The sequence below is a fragment of the Rattus norvegicus genome, chromosome 17 (assembly GCF_036323735.1).
Source record: "Rattus norvegicus strain BN/NHsdMcwi chromosome 17, GRCr8, whole genome shotgun sequence".
NCBI classification, from domain to species: Eukaryota; Metazoa; Chordata; class Mammalia; order Rodentia; family Muridae; genus Rattus; species Rattus norvegicus.
The window spans coordinates 14,631,706-14,652,991 of record NC_086035.1 but is presented as its reverse complement, the minus strand read 5'-3'; the positions used below and the strand labels follow the sequence as shown (position 1 = coordinate 14,652,991).

General features: G+C 41.9%; 1 long non-coding RNA gene across 2 annotated transcripts in view; it reads left to right on the top strand.

The window, feature by feature from the left end:
* LOC134482691 (uncharacterized) overlaps nucleotides 1–21,286 on the top strand; it is a 73,702-nt gene that overhangs the window by 17,762 nt on the left and 34,654 nt on the right. For both annotated transcript variants that reach the window (XR_010059101.1, XR_010059102.1), the window contains 4 exons: nucleotides 174–458; nucleotides 791–12,788; nucleotides 12,871–13,019; nucleotides 14,906–15,002. This is a non-coding gene — a long non-coding RNA (uncharacterized LOC134482691). The remainder of the gene's footprint in view (nucleotides 1–173; nucleotides 459–790; nucleotides 12,789–12,870; nucleotides 13,020–14,905; nucleotides 15,003–21,286) is intronic.

The following is a 21,286-nucleotide window of genomic DNA, read 5'->3' as shown; positions in this document are numbered from 1 at the left end:
ACATTGGATTTTTGGAAAATATTGGAAAGTGTCCCTTTAATTTCATTTTATGGAATTATTTTAGGAACATTGGTGTTCTTTAAAAATCTAGTAGAATTCATTATGAATGCATCTTGCCTTGGATTTATTGTTGATTTTTTGGTTATTAATCTTTTAAATTCATTGCTTGTTAGGTCGGCAGTGTGGTGTTAGACTCCAGTCAGATCAGCTTATGCGCAAACAGGATGCAAAGAAGGTGGCAGAGGCCTGGAGAGATGGCTCAGCAGTTAAGAGCACCCAACTGCTCTTCCAGAGGTCATGAGTTCAATTCCCAGCAACCACATGGTGGCTCACAACCATCTGTAAAGAGATCTGATGCCCTCTTCTGGTGTGTCTGAAGACAGCTACAGTGTACTTATATATAATAAATAAATAAATCTTTAAAAAAAGAAGGTGGCAGAAATCTCAAGACCCTTCAGGTACTTTCTGGTTCCCCTTTCCTCCAATAAAGTTTTTACCTATGGGTATATTTAGACCCCTGTTCATATTTTAATAATATATATTATATGCCATAATTATATATATAAATATTTAGACTTAATTCATGGGAAAATGGGCTTTTAAGAAAAGGACTCCTCTGTCATTCATGTGCTTGCTCTGAGGGAGGCATAGGTTACAGAGACAGGAGAGATGTGAGTCTATTGTGCTAGGTCCACTTGTGTTTTAAGTGTGAATCAGTTTTCCTTGCTCACTCCCTAAATTCTGGGTGTTTGATCTTACACTGTGTCTCGTCTGGGTTCTTCTCTTTCAGAAACACAATGCGTGAACCTGCTGCAGGGTGGAGAAGAGACAACTTGAGCCTTTTCCCCGCACACTTGTGCACTCCTTCTAGATGTGATCTTGGATGAGGTTTGCAAGAATTTTATTGAGTATTTTTGTGTTGATATTCGTAGGGGAAATTGGTCTGAAGCTCTTTTTCTTTGTTGGGTCTTGGTGTGTTTTTAGGTATAAGAGTAATTGTGGCATCATAGAAGGAATTTGGTAGTGCTCTGTCTGTTTCTATTTTGTGGAATAGTTTGGACAGTATTGGTATGAGGTCTTCTATGAAGGTCTGATAGAATTCTGCACAAACCCCATCTGGTTGTGGGCTGTTTTTAATTTTGAGAATTTTAATAACTGCTTCTATTTCTTTAGGAGTTAAAGGGTTGTTTAGATGGTTTATCTGTTCCTGCTTTAACTTTGGTACCTGGTATTTTTCTAGAAAATTGTGCATTTCCTCCAGATTTTCAAGTTTTATTGATTATATGATCTTGTAGTAGGATCTGATGATTTTTTTAAATTTCCTCAGATTCGGTTCTTATGTCTCCCTTTTCATTTTTAATTTTTTTAATTTGAAAACATTCTCTGTGGACTCTTGTTAGTCTGTCTAAGGGTTTAGCCTTCGTGTTGATTTCATCAATGAACCAGCTCTTGGCTTTGTTGATTCTTTGTACAGTCCTTTTTGTTTCTTCTTGGTTGATCTCTTCACTGAGTTTGACTATTTCTTGCCTTCTACTCCTCTTGGGTGTGTTTTCCTCTTTTTGTTTTAGAGCTTCTAGGTGTGCTGTCAAGCTGCTGATGTAAGCTCTCTCTAGTTTCTTTTTGGAGGCACTGAGAGCTGTGAGTTTTCCTCTTGGCACAGCTTTCATTGTGTCCCATAAGTTTGGGTGTAAGCGACAGGTCCGGGGGTCACCTGGAAGAGAATGGGGGACAAGGGATGCGAAGGACACCAAGACAAGAGTCTGATCAAGGTGACAACTTTACTTTTCCACAAGGTTGAATTTATACCATAACATGGTTAACAGAGGGAGGGGGGAGTAAAAAACATTTACACAGGCCAAGGACACAATATTCGGGTGGTCAGGGAGTAGGCTGATGTTGACAGGTTGTCATATCTATTAGTCAGCAGGATGTCTTTATTATTATTATTGTTCTTGACCACCAAATTTGTATTAGTCTTCTGCAGCTGGTGGGGGATTTTCCATGGACCTAATCATACTTAATTCTAATAACCATAATAATAACATCAACAATGGAGGGCTTTGAGGGCATCGCTACCACCATTTTGGTATGATGTACCTCCATGGTCATTAAATTCTAAGATGTCCTTAATTTCTTTCTTTATTTCTTCCTTTGCCAAGTTATCATTGAGTAGAGTGTTGTTCAGAGTACATGTTTATGTGGGCGTTCTGTCGTTATTGTTGTTATTGAAGATCGACTATAGTCCATGGTGGTCTGATAGGATGCATGGGAATATTATCTTTCTCTTGAGGACTGTTTTGTGACTGATTATATGGTCAGTTTTGGACAAGGTACTATGAGGTACTGAGAAGAAGGTATATCCTTTTGTTTTAGGATAGAATGTTCTATAAATATCTGTTAAATCCATTTGGTTCATAACTTCTGTTAGTTTCTCTATATCTCTGTTTAATTTCTGTTTCCACAGTCTGTCCATTGATGAGATTGGGGTGTTGATCTTAGAGCATAAGCTATTGGTGTTTTGTGTTTTTAATAGGGTTATTTGTCTCCCTGCGGTCTAACTTCTTGAGTTCTTTGTATATTTTGGATATAAGGCCTCTATCTGTTGTAGGATTGGTAAAGATCTTTTCCCAATCTGTTGGTTGCTGTTTTGTCCTAACCACAGTGTCTTTTGCCTTACAGAAGCTTTGCAGTTTTATGAGATCCCATTTGTCGATTCTTGATCTTAGAGCATAAGCCATTGGTGTTTTGTTCAGGAAATTTTTTCCAGTGCCCATGTGTTCCAGATGCTTCCCTAGCTTTTCTTCTATTAGTTTGAGTGTGTCTGGTTTGATGTGGAGGTCCCTGATCCACGTGGACTTAAGCTTTGTACAGGGTGATAAGCATGGATCGATCTGCATTCTTCTACACGTTGACCTCCAGTTGAACCAGCACCATTTGCTGAAAATGCTATCTTTTTTCCTTTGGATGGTTTTGGCTCCTTTGTCAAAAATCAAGTGCCCATAGGTGTGTGGGTTCATTTCTGGGTCTTCAATTCTGTTCCATTGGTCTACCTGTCTGTCTCTGTACCAATACCATGCAGTTTTTATCACTATTGCTCTGTAATACTGCTTGAGTTCAGGGATAGTGATTCCCGCTGATGTGCTTTTATTGTTGAGGATAGTTTTAGCTATCCTGGGTTTTTTTTTATTCCAGATGAATTTGCAAATTGTTCTGTCTAACTCTATGAAGAATTGGAATGGTATTTTGATGGGGATTGCATTGAATCTGTAGATCGCTTTTGGTAAAATGGCCATTTTTACTATATTAATCCTGCCAATCCATGAGCATGGGAGATCTTTCCATCTTCTGAGGTCTTCTTCAATTTCTTTCCTCAGTGTCTTAAAGTTCTTATTGTACAGATCTTTTACTTGCTTGGTTAAAGTCACACCGAGGTACTTTATATTATTTGGGTCTATTATGAAGGGTGTCGTTTCCCTAATTTCTTTCTCGGCTTGTTTCTCTTTTGTGTAGAGGAAGGCTACTGATTTATTTGAGTTAATTTTATACCCAGCCACTTTGCTGAAGTTGTTTATCAGCTTTAGTAGTTCTCTGGTGGAATTTTTGGGATCACTTAAATAAACTATCATATCATCTACAAATAGTGATATTTTGACTTCTTCTTTTCTGATCTGTATCCCCTTGACCTCCTTTTGTTGTCTGATTGCTCTGGCTAGAACTTCAAGAACTATATTGAATAAGTAGGGAGAGAGTGGGCAGCCTTGTCTAGTCCCTGATTTTAGTGGGATTGCTTCAAGGTTCTCTCCATTTACTTTAATGTTAGCAACTGGTTTGCTGTATATGGCTTTTACTATGTTTAGGTATGGGCCTTGAATTCCTATTCTTTCCAGGACTTTTATCATGAAGGGGTGTTGAATTTTGTCAAATGCTTCTCAGCATCTAATGAAATGATCATGTGGTTTTGTTCTTTCAGTTTGTTTATATAATGGATCACGTTGATGGTTTTCCTTATATTAAACCATCCGTGCATGCCTGGGATGAAGCCTACTTGGTCATGGTGGATGATTGTTTTGATGTGCTCTTGGATTCGGTTTGCCAGAATTTTATTGAGTATGTTTGCGTCGATATTCATAAGGGAAATTGGTCTGAAGTTCTCTTTCTTTGTTGGGTCTTTGTGTGGTTTAGGTATAAGAGTAATTGTGGCTTCATAGAAGGAATTCGGTAGTGCTCCATCTGTTTCAATTTTGTGGAATAGTTTGGATAGTATTGGTATGAGGTCTTCTATGAAGGTCTGATAGAATTCTGCACTAAACCCGTCTGGACCTGGGCTCTGTTTGGTTGGGAGACCTTTAATGACTGCTTCTATTTCCTTAGGAGTTATGGGGTTGTTTAACTGGTTTATCTGTTCCTGATTTAACTTTGGTACCTGGTATTTGTCTAGGAAATTGTCCATTTCCTGTAGATTTTCAAGTGTTGTTGAATATAGGCTTTGATAGTAAGATCTGATGATTTTTTGAATTTCCTCTGAATCTGCAGTTCTGTCTCCCTTTTCATTTCTGATTTTGTTAATTTGGACACACTCTCTGTGTCCTCTCGTTAGTCTGGCTAAGGGTTTATCTATCTTGTTGATTTTCTCAAAGAACCAACTTTTGGTTCTGTTGATTCTTTCTATGGTCCTTTTTGTTTCTACTTGGTTGATTTCAGCTCTGAGTTTGATTATTTCCTGCCTTCTACTCCTCCTGGGTGTATTTGCTTCTTTTTGTTCTAGAGCTTTTAGGTGTGCTATCAAGCTGCTGACATATGCTCTTTCCTGTTTCTTTCTGCAGGCACTCAGCGCTATGAGTTTTCCTCTCAGCACAGCTTTCATTGTGTCCCATAAGTTTGGGTATGTTGTACCTTCATTTTCATTAAATTCTAAAAAGTCTTTAATTTCTTTCTTTATTTCTTCCTTGACCAGGTTATCATTGAGTAGAGCATTGTTCAATTTCCACGTATATGTGGGCATTCTTCCCTTATTGTTATTGAAGACCACTTTTAGGCCGTGGTGGTCCGATAGCATGCATGGAATTATTTCTATCTTTCTGTACCTGTTGAGGCCTGTTTTTTGACCAATTATATGGTCAATTTTGGAGAAAGTACGATGAGGAGCTGAGAAGAAGGTATATCCTTTTGCTTTAGAATAGAATGTTCTATAAATATCCGTTAAGTCCATTTGGCTCATGACTTCTCTTAGTCTGTCTACGTCTCTGTTTAATTTCTGTTTCCATGATCTGTCCATTGATGAGAGTGGGGTGTTGAAATCTCCCACTATTATTGTGTGAGGTGCAATGTGTGTTTTGAGCTTTAGTAAGGTTTCTTTTACGTATGTAGGTGCCCTTGTATTTGGGGCATAGATATTTAGGATTGAGAGTTCATCTTGGTGGATTTTTCCTTTGATGAATATGAAGTGTCCTTCCTTATCTTTTTTGATGACTTTTAGTTGAAAATTGATTTTATTTGATATTAGAATGGCTACTCCAGCTTGCTTCTTCTGACCATTTGCTTGGAAAGTTGTTTTCCAGCCTTTCACTCTGAGGTAGTGTCTGTCTTTGTCTCTGAGGTGTGTTTCCTGTAGGCAGCAGAATGCAGGGTCCTTGTTGCGTATCCAGCTTGTTAATCTATGTCTTTTTATTGGGGAGTTGAGGCCATTGATGTTGAGAGATATTAAGGTATAGTGATTATTGCTTCCTGTTATATTCATATTTGGATGTGAGGTTATGTTTGTGTGCTTTTCTTCTCTTTGTTTTGTTGCCAAGACGATTAGTTTCTTGCTTCTTCTAGGGTATAGCTTGCCTCCTTATGTTGGGCTTTACCATTTATTATCCTTTGTAGTGCTGGATTTGTAGAAAGATATTGTGTAAATTTGGTTTTGTCATGGAATATCTTGGTTTCTCCATCTATGTTAATTGAGAGTTTTGCAGGATACAGTAACCTGGGCTGGCATTTGTGTTCTCTTAGGGTCTGTATGACATCTGTCCAGGATCTTCTGGCTTTTCATAGTCTCTGGTGAGAAGTCTGGTGTAATTCTGATAGGTCTGCCTTTATATGTTACTTGACCTTTTTCCCTTACTGCTTTTAATATTCTTTCTTTATTTTGTGCGTTTGGTGTTTTGACTATTATGTGACGGGAGGTGTTTCTTTTCTGGTCCAATCTATTTGGAGTTCTGTAGGCTTCTTGTATGCCTATGGGTATCTCTTTTTTTAGGTTAGGGAAGTTTTCTTCTATGATTTTGTTGAAGATATTTACTGGTCCTTTGAGCTGGGAGTCTTCACTCTCTTCTATACCTATTATCCTTAGGATTGATCTTCTCATTGAGTCCTGGACTTCCTGTATGTTTTGGACCAGAAGAAATATGTTTTTTATTAAGTCATTCTATATTCTTCGAAATTTAAATTTGTTCTGTTAGCCTATTTTTGACTATTGTAATAAGGCCTTTATTGAAAATGTGGTGGTTTTTCAGTTGTATCTATTGTGAGTAAATAGTTAATGTCAGAGGAAAGGACAGTTCTTGAACAGAAAGGGGGATATGATGAGGAAGCTTAAGCATTCTTTGGAAAGTCATTTGCGTTGAATGGTGATTTGCTGGCACGAAGACGTGAAGGAACATTTCCCTGAAGTAGATGAGGTTGAAAAGATGTTTTACCTAAGCAAGCTTGTGCAAGGGCACATGATGAATGACTCTTTGCTAACAACTCACATGTATTGATCCACCTTCCATACTTGAGGTTCATTGTCTAGGATGGCCTAGAGAGAAACTCACATAAAGTTTCTGCTGTGTACTTTGTTTCATGATATTTTTGAGATCTCAAGCCAAAGGGCAGAGTAGGCAGGCTCACATCCCAATGTAAGACACCTGGTTAGCTAAAACCCTGGGAGGTCATGTGATGTTTGGAGGGCATATAAATAGGATTCAACAGCTGTGAGAAGAGTTTGCATTGCTCACACAGCTAACCTCTTCTTGGCCTTGTGTCTTCACTGATGTTCACTCAGTCCAGAGAGACACAGCTGCTCCTGGCATCCCTGCTGATCCGAATCCCTCCTGCTTGAAGTCCTCCAGCATCATGATCAAATATGATTTTGAAACTAGATCTTGCTTTTCTGGTGTGTTTGAGTATTCCGTGTTTGCTTTGGTGGGCGAATTGGGCTCCGATGATGCCATGTAGTCTTGGTTTCTGTTGCTTGGGTTCCTGCTCTTGCCTCTCCCCATCAGAATATCTCTAGTGTTACTTTGTACTGCTATTTCTGACAGTGGCTAGACTGTCCTATAAGCCTGTGTGTCAGGAGTGCTGTAGACCTGTTTTCCTGTTTTCTTTCAGCCAGTTATGGGGACAGAGTGTTCTGCTTTCGGGCGTGTAGTTTTTCCTATCTACAGGCCTTCAGCTGTTTCTGTGGGCCTGTGTCTGGTGTTCAACAGGCAGGTCACTTGCAGCAGAAAAGTTGGTCTTACCTGTGGTCCCGAGGCTCAAGTTTGCTCGTGGGGTGCTGCCTATGAGCTCTTCGTGGCGGCAGCAACCAGGAAGATCTGTGCCGCCGTTTCCGGGAGCCTCCGTGCATCAGGGTTCTAGATGGCGTTTGTTGTTTTCCTCTGGCATCAGAGATGTGTGCAGAGTGCAGTCTCTTCTGGTTTCCCAGGCGTGTCTGCCTCTCTGTAGGTTTAGCGCTCCCTCCCACGGGATTTGGGTGCAGAGAACTGTTTATCTGGTCTGTCCCTTCAGGTTCCGGCGGTGTCTCAGGCCCAGGGATCCTGCCGCTCCTGGACCCTCCCCCACGGGAACCCAGAGGCCATATACAGTTTCCTCTTGGGCCAGGGATGTGGGCAGGGGTGGGCAGTGTTGGTGGTCTCTTCCGCTCTGCAGCCTCAGGAGTGCCCACCTGACCAGGCGGTGAGGTCTCTCTCCCACGGGATTTGGGAGCAGAGAGCTGCTGCGGGCCGGGATCCGCAGGTTTGGGACTACCGGTAAACACTGGAAGTGCCCGGTCCTAGAGTAATTTTGCCTCTGTGTGTCCTGAGTTCACCAGGCAGGTCTCTTGCAGCAGAAAAGTTGGTCTTACCTGTAGTCCCGAGGGTCAAGTTTGCTCGTGGGGTGCTGCCTAGGAGCTCTCCGCGGCGGCAGCAACCATGAACGCATCTTGGATCTTGAAATATGTGATGTGTGTATTTTTTGTGGGTGTGTGAATATGAATGTTCGTACATGACTGTGTGAGTGTCTTTGTGACTGTGTGTTTGTGTGTGTGTGTGTGTGTGTGTGTGTGTTTCTGTGCATGAGTGTGCGTGTGTGGAGCACTTTTGCTCCTCTCTAACACTCTTCTTAGAGAACAATGTATCTGCCATCTTCAGTGACCCTTGTGTTAAGGCGTTGTGGCCAGCTCTTTCCACAAAGTTTTGTTTTAATTTTGTCTTCTTATTCCTCCTCTTCTTTCTCCTCCTGTTCCCTCCTCCTCTTCCTCCCCTTCCTGGTCTTCTTCTTCCTTCTCCTGGAGTTCTATGCATGCTAACCAGTGCTCTTCCACAATCCATAGTTCCCTATTTAGATATAAAATTAAAATTGCATGTGAAGTATCAAAGCCAGTGCTATATTTCCAGTAAGAAATGTGACCAACTTATCACTATGATTATTAAATTTGTAGGGTTTTCACACGCTCATTGTAAATGATAACCATTGCTTGATGATATCTTTTTAATAATCATATAAGTATATTTAATGGATATTGTATGCATGGTGTTGAGTCTACCCTTAGCCATCACCATATGGAGGCTACACTTTATGGGTCACTATCCTCCCAGTGCTCTCTCTTAGACTTTGAAAAATCTAGGCTGACATGCCATGGGTGACAGGCAGGAGCTTTGCCACTGAGTCTTCCTCTGTACCTCAGATAAGAGTGCTTAGTCATCGTCAGTGTTTTTATATGGTGGAACAAGGACATTTATTCAAAGACGGGGCTTCATGTGTCACAGGCTGACCTAAAGTCTCTAAAGTATGGGAAGATGACCTTGAAAACTTGGATGTCGGATCCTCCTGTCTCCTCTGGAAGCTGGGATCACAGGCTTGTGCCACAAGCATGGCATGTGTGGTGCACAGAATGGAATACAGTGGCTCCAAACTCTCGCTTCATCCTGTTGAGGACTGTCAAAGCTTAGCTTTTTATCATCAATCACCTGCCTGTTGAGGTCCTCATCTCTGGAACAATTGAAAAACTCACATTTATTGGCCAGTGGTAGCTGTTGTTAATAGCTCTTGCCAGTCCTGAATATCTGACCACATGAGAGGTGGAGGCAGGATGATCAGGAGTTCAAGGCCAGCTTCAGCCATATAGCAAAATAGAGGCAATCTTGGTCTATATTAAATCCTTCTTGAACAAAACCATATAGACACCAAGGTGTAACCACTCTGAAAATCAGTATGGAGAACTCTCCAGAAGCAGAGAACACAGGCAGATGTGACAAAGCCATACCACCCACTGATTTACTCCCCCAAAGAATGGGCATCCTACTTCCCTGAGTCTTTCCCTGGCAAGTGTATTGTGCACCCCCCCTCTCTAGTGGAATCACCCCAGAAAACAGGGAAGTACAAAGGGTGTTGGAGGTGGAGGGTAGTGGAGGAGGGGATAGTAAGATACAGTTGCCTAAAACTGGAAACAGCAAGAACTATGAAAGGGATTGTGACAGTCTCTGAGGATGAGCGAGGGAGGGATAGAAGCACCAAGAGAGAATGGCATCAAGGATGATAGGAAAAGCCAGAGGAACATTATTTTCTGTTTATGTAAAGATACATAAAGGACTATGGGGACACACAGACAGCACCCATCCCTGCACACTGCACACACATTCTGAACACTCCCAGATTTCATGGTCCTTATTGCTGTTCAGTGTGCAGGATTCAGGCCATGTGCTCCTACTAGCATCCTGCCTCCACGTTGGCCAAAACAACAGAATCCCTGAGTTTTTCAGCAAAATCCCCCTGCATGAGGTTTCAGTATTTAAGGGTGAAGATGAATTTTGTGTGCTTGAGAGCAAAGCAATCCCTTTTGCCAGAGCAATGGAGAACCACAGACAGAGGCAGCAGCTTGTCTGCCCAATGAGTGAGCATTGGCATTAGTGACATCAGTTCTCCTTCCAGCACTCACTGTCCTCACCTTGAGCATTCTCCAGGATATACAGTGCACTGCAGTTGCAGAAGTGTTGAGGAGAATTGTGGGACTGCTTGTCACCCAGATAAGTTGAAGATTTCTCTTGTGCACAGGCAAGTAATCCTGGTTGACACCACACTTCTCTGAATCCTGGTGTGGCTCCATGACAGTGCGTGGCCCTCTTGATTTCCAGGTCTTCCATAAAGAACCAAATTCTGTTTCCTCATCTGCATTAAGCAACCTCATTTTAGGAATGTATTGAAAAGAATCAGTGATTTGCTAGTAGGAAGCTTGCAGAGAAGCAGTCTACAGTGGACCCCGAGGAAAGAGGCAGATTCAAAGGAGAAGAAGCAGAATCCCCAGGCTGAGTGGAAAGTGGCAAAATGGCCAACTTCCCAGCTTCTGAGGAGTTGGGGAAATGTGAGTCTGCATTGCATGTTCAGCCCTAGATTTACTCTCCTTCCCACATTTAACTTTGTGATGGATGAATTTAAATTTAAGCACTCCCATGAGGTCATCCTCTCTGTGGCATGGCCATATTTTGGCAACACCTTGGTAAGGATGCTTGTGGAAGCTCAATACTGTTTCCCTGATGAGATTTCCACATCTTCCTGACTTGCCACCTCATTCTAGAATATTCCTGCAACTGGAGAATCTGAGGAAGAATGTCTTTGCCAGTATTCTCCTCTGTGCAACCAACAACAGCTGCTCCACTTCTGGGTGTGGGTCTCCCTGGGGTGAGAGACCCCCTTGCCACTGAGTCTAGATTAACATGTGCACCATGAATCATACTCATGGCAGAATATGGAGTCTGAAAGCCAAGTCGGGTTTGCAAATTTTTTTCTTGGGAAGGGGACTTGAAAATTGAGAGTAGAGCATTTAATCAAGGCAACATCATCAAGAGAACCTGTCTGGGAATTGCAGGGCTGTCTACACTCACTGTGGTGCTTTGAATAGGTTTTCCCCCTTAGACACTTGTGTTTGAATGCTTGGGTACAGGGAGTTACATTACTAGGAAGCGTGACCTTTCTGGATTAGGTGGCCTTGTTAGAAGAGGTATGACACTTTATCAATTGGCTTTGAGACCCTCTCCCTACTTGCACCAGTCTTCTCCCGGCTGCCTTCTGATCCAGACACGAAACTCTCAGCAACTTTTCCAGTACCATGCCTTCTGGAAGATGCCTTGCTTCTGGCCTTGATGATAATGGACTGAACCTCTGAACCTGTAAGCCAGCCCCCTTGGTCATTGACACCCCACACATACACACACAAACACACACACAAACACAAACACACACACACACAGAGCGTGAGAGAGACAGGGAGAGAGCGAGACAGACAGATTGACAGACAGACAGACATGCACACACAATTTGTGTGTCCAAGTGTATATATAATCTAAAAAGAGTTTTGTCAATTTGGTTGATACTGATTATCCCAACAGACACGATAAACACAGTCCTGATGCCTGGGAAATCTTCCTTTGTATGACACATAAGAGTTTGAATTTTCCCCAAACAAGATGCAATGCTACCATCGCTCCTCCATGTGTACCAGAGTTTGAAGGTCAAACCCTGTAGTTATTATATAGACACACAAATGCAAAAATAAAGAAATAATGCGTTGGGTAGAGGATGGGAGAACCTGAGGGCCATGACTGAAGTAGATGCAGTTGTCCTTTATTGTTGATTTTTTGGTTATTAATCTTTTAAATTCATTGCTTGTTATTGACCTAATCAGGCAATTTATGTGTATTTAGGAGTTTGCACATTTCTCCCTCTCAGTTGATTGCAATATAGGTTTCCTATTCTTACCCATAGGTTCTCAGGTCTGTTTTAATGGCTGTTTTGTTGGATCTGTTTATTTATTTTATGTAAGTTAGTATAGTGTTGTTCTCTTTAGACACACCAGCAGAGGACATTAGATCCCATTACACATGGTTGTGAGCCACCAGATAAATTACTGGTAATTGAACTGAGGACCTCTGGAAGAATAGTCAATGCTCTTAACCACTGAGCCATCTCCACCCTTGCTCTAATGGTTCTTAGAGCCTAGCATATGTACTAGTGTACAACATTCATTTGTTTCTCTCATTTTACTCTGTATCTTTTAATTTTGTTGGATTTGGGAATGCTGCCTCAGTTTCCTCTCTCCTTTCCAAGGACCATGCTTTCTTTTTTCATTGTTCATTATGGTCTGTTTCGTTAGGTTCAGCTCTCACCTTCAGTGTGTTTTGTCACCTATTGCTTTGGGGTTTGTTTGTTATTTTTCCAACAGAGACTCTGTCCTGTGTCTCTCAAATGATGAAGGAGAAGAGGCTCATCTCTGTGGTTGTTGAACCATGGGAGCAGGGAGTATCCTGACAAGGACTGAGAGGTTCTGGAAGGAGCCAGGTTCTAGCTTCCTGGAGATGTGTGTCTGTACACCATCAGACAGCAATGAAACACTGGGTATGTGTGCTTATAGGCTTCCTCCAGTGGCTAGAATTTTCCTACTAGCTCTATGCTCTGTCAGCTTACAGCAGCACCAGCCATGATGTCATGGTCAAACTGGTCAAGCACCCTATCCCAGCTCCTGACTTTGTATTTGCAACATGTCCTGGATCCATGACCATCAGCAGCAGGTGAGTTACCCATGGGAAATGTGACCCTTTGGTTCCTTTTGCACATTTACTAGGCTGAACAGTCATGTCCTCTCTCTCCCAGCTGATGGTGCAATGAACTTCCTGAACAAGATGTGAAAGTGTTTCCCGCTGAGCCTTGAGAGGTGAACATATATTGTCCCTGTCATCTGGACGGAACAACTTGAGGAAGGGCCATCCATATTCCTGCTCCCTAACCAGGACACTGCTAAGGTGAATATGAGGAGTAAGTCCATCTCTGACTCCTTTTCCCTGAAGGGCTTCACTGCCCTGATGTCGGCACACCTGTGTATGCCCTGCCTGTGACGTCAGTGATGCAGACCAAATGGAGAGAGCAGCATGGCCGATGCCTGCCCTGTGGGCTACACTGATAGTCTAAGAACAATTAAAGCACCAAGGACTGTCATGGCAGTGAGTCAAAGCCAAAGTAAGCAGAGATGAGGAGGAGGAAAGGAGAAACTTGACGGAGAGAGGAGAGCATTGGCATCTATTATGGAAGGCCATGCCCACTGCAATAGTTAAAGCAGAGTAGCTTCTCTCCAGGAGCCTGGACCTAATGGCAGAAGTTTCGGGCGATCCCTGACCAGGCTTCATGGAGGCAGAGCGTCATGCCGTGAGTGGGCTCAGTACAGGAGTTCACTAATCTAAGCTTAGGAACCGATTATGTACTCCTGGGCATGCTCAATGCCTGTTGATGCAGCACATACCTTAATAATTTAAATGACACACAGAGAAGAGGACATTATCTTTTAGCAGACTCCACAGGTGCCTGCCTCACAGTGTGACAAAGAACACTACAGAGTATGGCTTAGACACCACAGTGGACACTGACTTGTTGCCAGACCTTGGGCACAGGGCACACATGCAACTGTGTGAGGGTCAAAGCTCCTTCATGTCGACTGTATATCGAAGTACTGCTGGGAAGCTATGTACAGTTCAGTCAGTGTTAGCAGGGGTTATGTGTGGAAAGAATATAGAATAACAGAGTTGCTTTTCCTTCCAGCCTGCGTGCCCGGTCTCCTTCATATGAGCCGGTGCGTCTTAACCTTCCTAACTCTGCAGCCATTTAATGCAGGTATTCATGTTGTGGTGACCTCCACACCCCTACACACAACCATAAAATTACCTTACTGCTACTTCCAAGCTTCCTAGTTTTCTACTGCTATGAATAATATTCCAACTATCTGAGATGCAGGATATCTGATATATAAGCCCCAAAGTGGTTGTGATCCTCATTGAGGACCAACTCTCAGAGCAGCTCCTGCAGGGCTGTCAGCTTGGCTGATCCCCTGACACCTGAGAGGGCCTGGTGTCCAAGGGTGGCTCACAGCTCCCTGCCACAATGCTCTCTCCTCTGTGATGAGACAGCTGTACTGCGGATGTGTGATGGTGCAGGGATATTTTTAGGTCCATTTCCTTCTTTTCCCTGAGTCTTGGAGCTTCAATGCTTGTGGTGCACAGATCATGTGTAGAGGTCATTAGCCAGCCTGTGCACTCCAGGCTTTGGTTATCTAAGATTCACTATTCTTGTTGGAGACCAGAGGCATATTCCCGGGAGGAGCCATAATCAAGTCTCCCAAAAATCACCTAAACTGTAATAGTTGGGCCTCCCTAGGGGCCTGAAACAGGATGTGAGCTAAGGGTTTCTGTCCACTGGTGGTCAAGACAGATCGGCAGTGCAATGTTAGACTCCAGTCAGGTCAGCTCATGTGCAAACAGGATGCAAAGAAGGTGGCAGAAACCTCAAGACCCTTCAGGTACTTTCTAGATCCCCTTTCCTCCAACAAAGTTTTTATCTATGGGTGTATTTAGACCCCTGTGCATATTTTAATAATATATAATATATGCCATAAATATATATATATATATATATAGACATTTAGACTTAATTCATGGTAAAATGGGCTTTTAAGAAAAGGACACCTCTGTCATTCATGTGCTCTCTCTGAGGGAGGCATAGGTTACAGAGACAGGAGAGATGTGAGTCTATTGTGCTAGGTCCACTTGTGTTTTAAGTGTGAATCAGTTTTCCTTGCTCACTCCCTAAATTCTGGGTGGTTGATCTTACACCGTGTCTCGTCTGGGTTCTTCTCTTTCAGAAACACAATGCGTGAACCTGCTGCAGCGTGGAGAAGAGACAACTTGAGCCTTTTCCCGCACACTTGTGCACTCCTTCTAGATGTGATCTTGGATGAGGTTTGCAAGAATTTTATTGAGTATTTTTGTGTTGATATTCGTAGGGGAAATTGGTCTGAAGTTCTCTTTCTTTGTTGGGTCTTGGTGTGTTTTTAGGTATAAGAGTAATTGTGGCTTCATAGAAGGAATTTGGTAGTGCTCTGTCTGTTTCTATTTTGTGGAATAGTTTGGACAGTATTGGTATGAGGTCCTCTATGAAGGTCTGATAGAATTCTGCACTAACCCCATCTGGTTCTGGGCTGTTTTCGATTTCGAGAATTTTAATAACTGCTTCTATTTCTTTAGGAGTTAAAGGGTTGTTTAGATGGTTTATCTGTTCCTGCTTTAACTTTGGTACCTGGTATTTTTCTAGAAAATTGTGCATTTCCTCCAGATTTTCAAGTTTTATCGATTATGTGCTCTTGTAGTAGGATCTGATGATTTTTTTAAATTTCCTCAGATTCGGTTCTTATGTCTCCCTTTTCATTTTTAATTTTTTTTAATTTGAACACACTCTCTGTGGACTCTTATTAGTCTGTCTAAGGGTTTATCCTTTTGTGTTGATTTTCTCAAAGAACCAGCTCTTGGCTAGTTGATTCTTTGTACAGTCCTTTTTGTTTCTTCTTGGTTGATCTCTTCACTGAGTTTGACTATTTCTTGCCTTCTACTCCTCTTGGGTGTGTTTTCCTCTTTTTGTTTTAGAGCTTCTAGGTGTGCTGTCAAGCTGCTGGTTTAAGCTCTCACTAGTATCTTTTGGAGGCACTCAGATCTATGAGTTTTCCTGTTGGCACAACTTTCATTGTGTCCCATAAGTTTGGGTATGTGGTACCTCCTTTGTCATTAAATTCTGAGAAGTCCTTTATTTATTTATTTATTTATTTATTTATTTATTTATTTATTTTTGACCAAGTTATCATTGAGTAGGGTGTTGTTCAGCTTTCATGTTTATGTGCACGTTCTGTCATTATTGAAGATCAGCTATAGTCCATGGTGATCTGATAGGATGCATGGGAATATTTCTATCTTTCTGTTGAGGACTGTTGTGTGACTGATTGTACTATCCATTTTGGACAAGGTACCATGAGGTGCTGCGAAGAAGGTCTATCTTTCTGGTTTAGGATGGAATGGACTATGAGTAGCTGTTCAATCCATTTGGTTCAGAACTTCTGTTAGTTTCTCTATGTCTCTGTTTAGTTTCTGTTTCCACAATCTGTCCATTGATGAGATTGGGGTGTTGAACTCTCCTGCTCTTATTGGGTAAGGTACAATGTGTGCTTTGAGCTTTAGTAAGGTTTCTTTTATGTATGTAGGTGCCCTTGTATTTGGTGCATAGATGTTTAGGATTGAGAGTTCATCGTGGCGGATTTTACCATTGACGAATATGAAGTGTCCTACCTTATCTTCTTTGATGATGTTTAGTTGAAAGTTGAGTTTATTCAATTTTAGAATGGATACTCCAGCTTGCTTCTTCAGACCATTTGCTTTGAAATTTGTTTTCTAGTCTTTTAGTCTGAGGTAGTGCCTGTCGTCTCTGAGGTGGGTTTCCTACATGCAGAAATATGCTGGGTCCTTTTTACGTGTCCAGTCTATTAGTCTATTTATTTTTATTGGGGAATCGAGTCCATTGATGTTGAGAGATATTAAGGACAAGTGAGGGCTGGAGAGATGGCTCAGCCGTTAAAGGCTAGGCTCACAACCAAAAATATAAGGACAAGTGATTGTTGCTTTCTGTTATTTTCATATTTAGAGGTGGGATTATGTCTGCGTGTCTCTCTTCTTTTGGTATTTTTGAAAGGAGATTACTGTCTTGCCTTTTCTAGGATGTGGTTTCCATCCTTGTTTTGGTCTTTTCGATCTATTATCCTTTGTAGGGATGGATTTGTAGAAAGATATTGTGTAAATTTGGTTTTGTCATGGAATATCTTGGTTTCTCCATGTTAATTGAGAGTTTTGCTGGATATAGTAGCCTAGACTGGCATTTGTATTCTCTTAGGGTCTCTGACATCTGTCCAGGATCTTCTGGTTTTCAAAGTCTCTGGTGAGAAGTCTGGTATAATTCCTAAAGGTCTACCTTTATATGTTACTTGACCTTTTTCCCTTACTGCTTTTAAAATTCTTTCTTTGTTTTGTGCATTTGGTGTTTTGACTATTATGTGACAGGAGGGATTACTTTTCTGGTCCTATCTATTTGGAGTTCTGTAGGCTTCTTGTACTTTATGGGCATGTCTTTCTTTAGGTTAGGGAAGTTTTCTTCTATAATTTTGTTGAAGAAATTTACTGGTCCTTTAAGTTGGGAGTCTTCACTCCCTTCTATACCTATTATCCTTAGGTTTGATCTTCACATTGTGTCCTGGATTTTCTGGGTGTTTTGGGCTAGGAGGTTTTTTTTTCTGTTTTATATTATCTTTGACAGTTGTGTCAATGTTTTCTATGGTATCTTTGGCTCCTGAGATTCTCTCTTCTATCTCCTGTATTCTGTTGGTGATGCTGGCATCTGTGACTCCTGATCTCTTCCCTAGGTTTTCTATCACCAGGGTTGTCTCCCTTTGTGCTTTCTTTCTTGTTTCTATTTCCATTTTTATCTCCTGGATTGTTTTGTTCAATTCCTTCACCTATTTATTTGCGTTTTCCTGAAAATCTTTTAGGGATTTTTGTATTTCCTCTAAGGGCTTCAACTTGTTTACTTGTGTTGCCCAGTATTTCTTTAAAGGAGTTATATATGTCCTTCTTAAATTCCTCCATCATCAAGATACAATGTGATTTTAAATCTAAATCTTGCTTTTCTTATGTGTTTGAATATCCAGTATTTGCTTTGGTGGGGGAACTGATGGTGCCAAGTAATCTTGGTTTCTGTTGCTTGGGTTCCTGAGCTTGCTTCTCACCATCAGTTGTCTCTGGTGTTAGCTTGTCTTGATATTTCTGAGAATGGCTTGACCCTACTGTAGGCTGTGTGTCAGCACTCCTGTATACCTGTTTTCCTGTTTTCTTTCAGCCTTTTCTAGGAACAGAGTGCTCTGCCCTCAGGCATGTAGGTGGTGCTAGTGATTGTCTTTCTGCTCTCAGCACAGGAAGGAATCAGAAGGGTCCTGCCACTGATTACTCCTAGGTTCCTGTGTGCAGAGGGCAGATCTGGCACTAGGTGATTCCCTCTTTGGTCAGGAATGTGGACAGGGGTAGTCTTCTCTGATTTCTCCAGAGCGTCCAGACTTCTGAGGGTCCACACCCACGTCAAGGGATTTGGGTGCAGGGAGCTGTTTGACCGGTTCACTTCAGTTCAGGGCACTGAATGCTACCACAGGTACCTGCCGCTGACTGCTCCTATATTCCCTGTGTCCAGAGGCATCATGCAGTTTCCTCTTGGGCCAGCAATGTGGGCAAAGGTGTGCAGAAGGGTGGTCTGTCCTGAAGTCTGAGGATGGTCCGTACTTCTGGGTGTTCAGTTCTCTCTTCCACAGTATTTGGGTGAAGAGAGCTGTGGGATAGCATCAATTCTGTCAGATCTCAGAATTCTAAGAGTCACAGAAACAAGGAAACTATCTGCTGCTCCCAATACCACGCACCTGCTAGAGCATGAGGCAAATCATAGTCAGCTGATGTGGAAAATATGAAATAGCGCCATATTCCCCACCCGTGATTAAAATAAAAATACTCATATATTTGTGGTTTTAAAAGAAGAAAAATGCTAAAATTTGTCAGTACACCTCTCTTTCTAGGGAACGTGAGAGTAAATTTTGTGAACAACAGGTCTTTGCTCCAAGTGTGTGAACCATGTATTTGCTCACCTTTGGGATGACCCCTTTGTTCCCAGCTCTTGGTGATGGTGGTTAATCCTTGAAGAATAAGATTAGTAGGAAAAGACTCCCCTGTTCACACACATCCCAGTTCTTATTGCCGTGTCCACAGAGCTGGGGCTCATTCACGAATCTCTAACAATATTCATCAGAAGGAGAGAATTCTCAATCTTCTGAATTGCAGTGCAGATCTCAGGAAAGCTCACTTTGGCATGTGTCAGAAGAGCTGAGGGCATATAACACTGAGCCGGCCTCCTCATCACCAAGGGATCCTGGCAGTAGAGAGGTTGTCACAGCCCTTTTCCAGTCTGCAGCCCAGCCAGCCCCTCCTGTATCCTTTTCCTGTTTGCTACTTCCAAATGCTGTTGCCAGATCGGTCACAAATGCATTCTGTCCATGTTTTCTTCCTTCTTTCTGAGCCCCAGAACTTCTCTGTCTGCGCACTTATTTTTCACAATATACTTTAATCCCGTTCAACCTCCCCTCTGGCTTACAACACACAAGAGGTAGTTAAAAAGCAAGGGTATTGGGATATGGGGAAGTGCGGAAGTGGACCTGTTCAGAAACAGTTCTTTAGGGCAATTCCAGTTCTTGTTCTCAGTCCATTCCTCTAGCGAACACCAAACATGAGCATGCAGCTGCGTCTGGAGCCCGGAGCAGACACCACACAGGAATCAGGAAGGGCAGTTCAAGCCAGAACAAACAAGGTCAACCAGTATTCTGTAAGGGTGAGTTGACATTAGAATGAAACATGCAAATGTTTCATGACTGGAGCATGGATATATCCTCCTGTCACCAAAGACATGCAGTTCTTCACAAAGCAAAAAGCCCAAGGGATTCACGGACACAGTGTCTGATTTTACAAAAAAAAAAAAAAATTAATGCAAATTCAAAAGGTTAGCCCAAGTGATCGATCACACACAGATAAACACAGAGACTGGACAATATATAGATGGAAGGACAGTACAGAAACTGGATAAACAGAGTCAGGGCAAAAACTGTTACTAGCAGCTTTTTTTCAGACTAGTCATTTCTTGGGGGTGGTTGTGGGGTTCTAACAACATACAATACAGAGATTACATAAGCCGAGAGACTAGGCAATAAATGCTAGACCTAGTTTTTTTCACACACAGATAAACACAGAGACTGGACAATATATAGATGGAAGGACAGTACAGAAACTGGATAAACAGAATCAGGGCAAAAACTGTTACTAGCAGCTTTTTTTCAGACTAGTCATTTCTTGGGGGTGGTTGTGGGGTTCTAACAACATACAATACAGAGATTACATAAGCCGAGAGACTAGGCAATAAATGCTAGACCTAGTTTTTTTCAGACTAACAATTTTTCCCTCTTGGAGCTCAAGCAGGAATTCTTTGGCCCAATACAGAAGACTCGTCACAATCCCTTAAGTTGGCTGGGTAGTTTTAGTCGCTGCATGTGTTATGGTTGTTATCATCCAGGGTTGTAGATAGTTTTGTTTGAATTTTTGTATATTAAGTGAAATTTAACGTGTTTGTTTGATTTTTGTGTTCTATATTGAAAGAAATATGTTTTTCATTAAGTCATTCTATATTCTTCGAAATTTAAACTTGTTCTGTTAGCCTATTTTTGACTATTGTAATAAGGCCTTTATTGAAAATGTGGTGGTTTTTCAGTTGTATCTATTGTGAGTAAATAGTTAATGTCAGAGGAAAGGTCAGTTCTTGAACAGAAAGGGGGACATGATGAGGAAGCTTAAGCATTCTTTGGAAAGTCATTTGCGTTGAATGGTGATTTGCTGGCGCGAAGACATGAAGGAACATTTCCCTGAAGTAGATGAGGTTGAAAAGATGTTTACCTAAGCAAACTTGTGCCAGGGCACATGATGAATGACTCTTTGCTAACAACTCACATGTATTGATCTACCTTCGATACTTGAGGTTCATTTGTCAGGATGTCCTAGAGAGAAACTCATCAAAATTTTCTGGTTGTGTGCTGTGTTTCATGATATTTTTGAGATCACAAGCCAAATGGCAGAGTGATGTCAGCTGAGGCAGGCTCACATCCTGAGGTAAGACACCTGGTGAGCTAAAACCCAGGGAGGTCATGTGATGTTTGTAGGGTGTATAAATAGGATTCAACAGCTGTGAGAAGAGATTGCATTGCTCGCACTCTAACCTCTTCTTGGCCTTGTGTCTTCACTGATGTTCCCTCAGTCCAGAGAGACACAGCTGCTCCTGGCATCCCTGCTGGTCCGAATCCCTCCTGCTGCCTGCCTCATGTTAATTCAAGTGAGGCCTAGTTATACCTACTAAGGTCTGTTATCACTGCTGCTATCCTGACAATACCAAACTTGTCTCCTCATGTATCTGTAAATTGTTTTTGAGAGTCAGTCCAGCTTCCACTGCTGACCTGTGAACTGATGATTTCCTGAGAAGGTAGATTGGATTTGCTCCCAAGAACCATTTCTACACAGGTCCACTTCCCCTGTATCATTTCTTTTCCACTACTTCTGGTGTGTAGTGTGCTAAA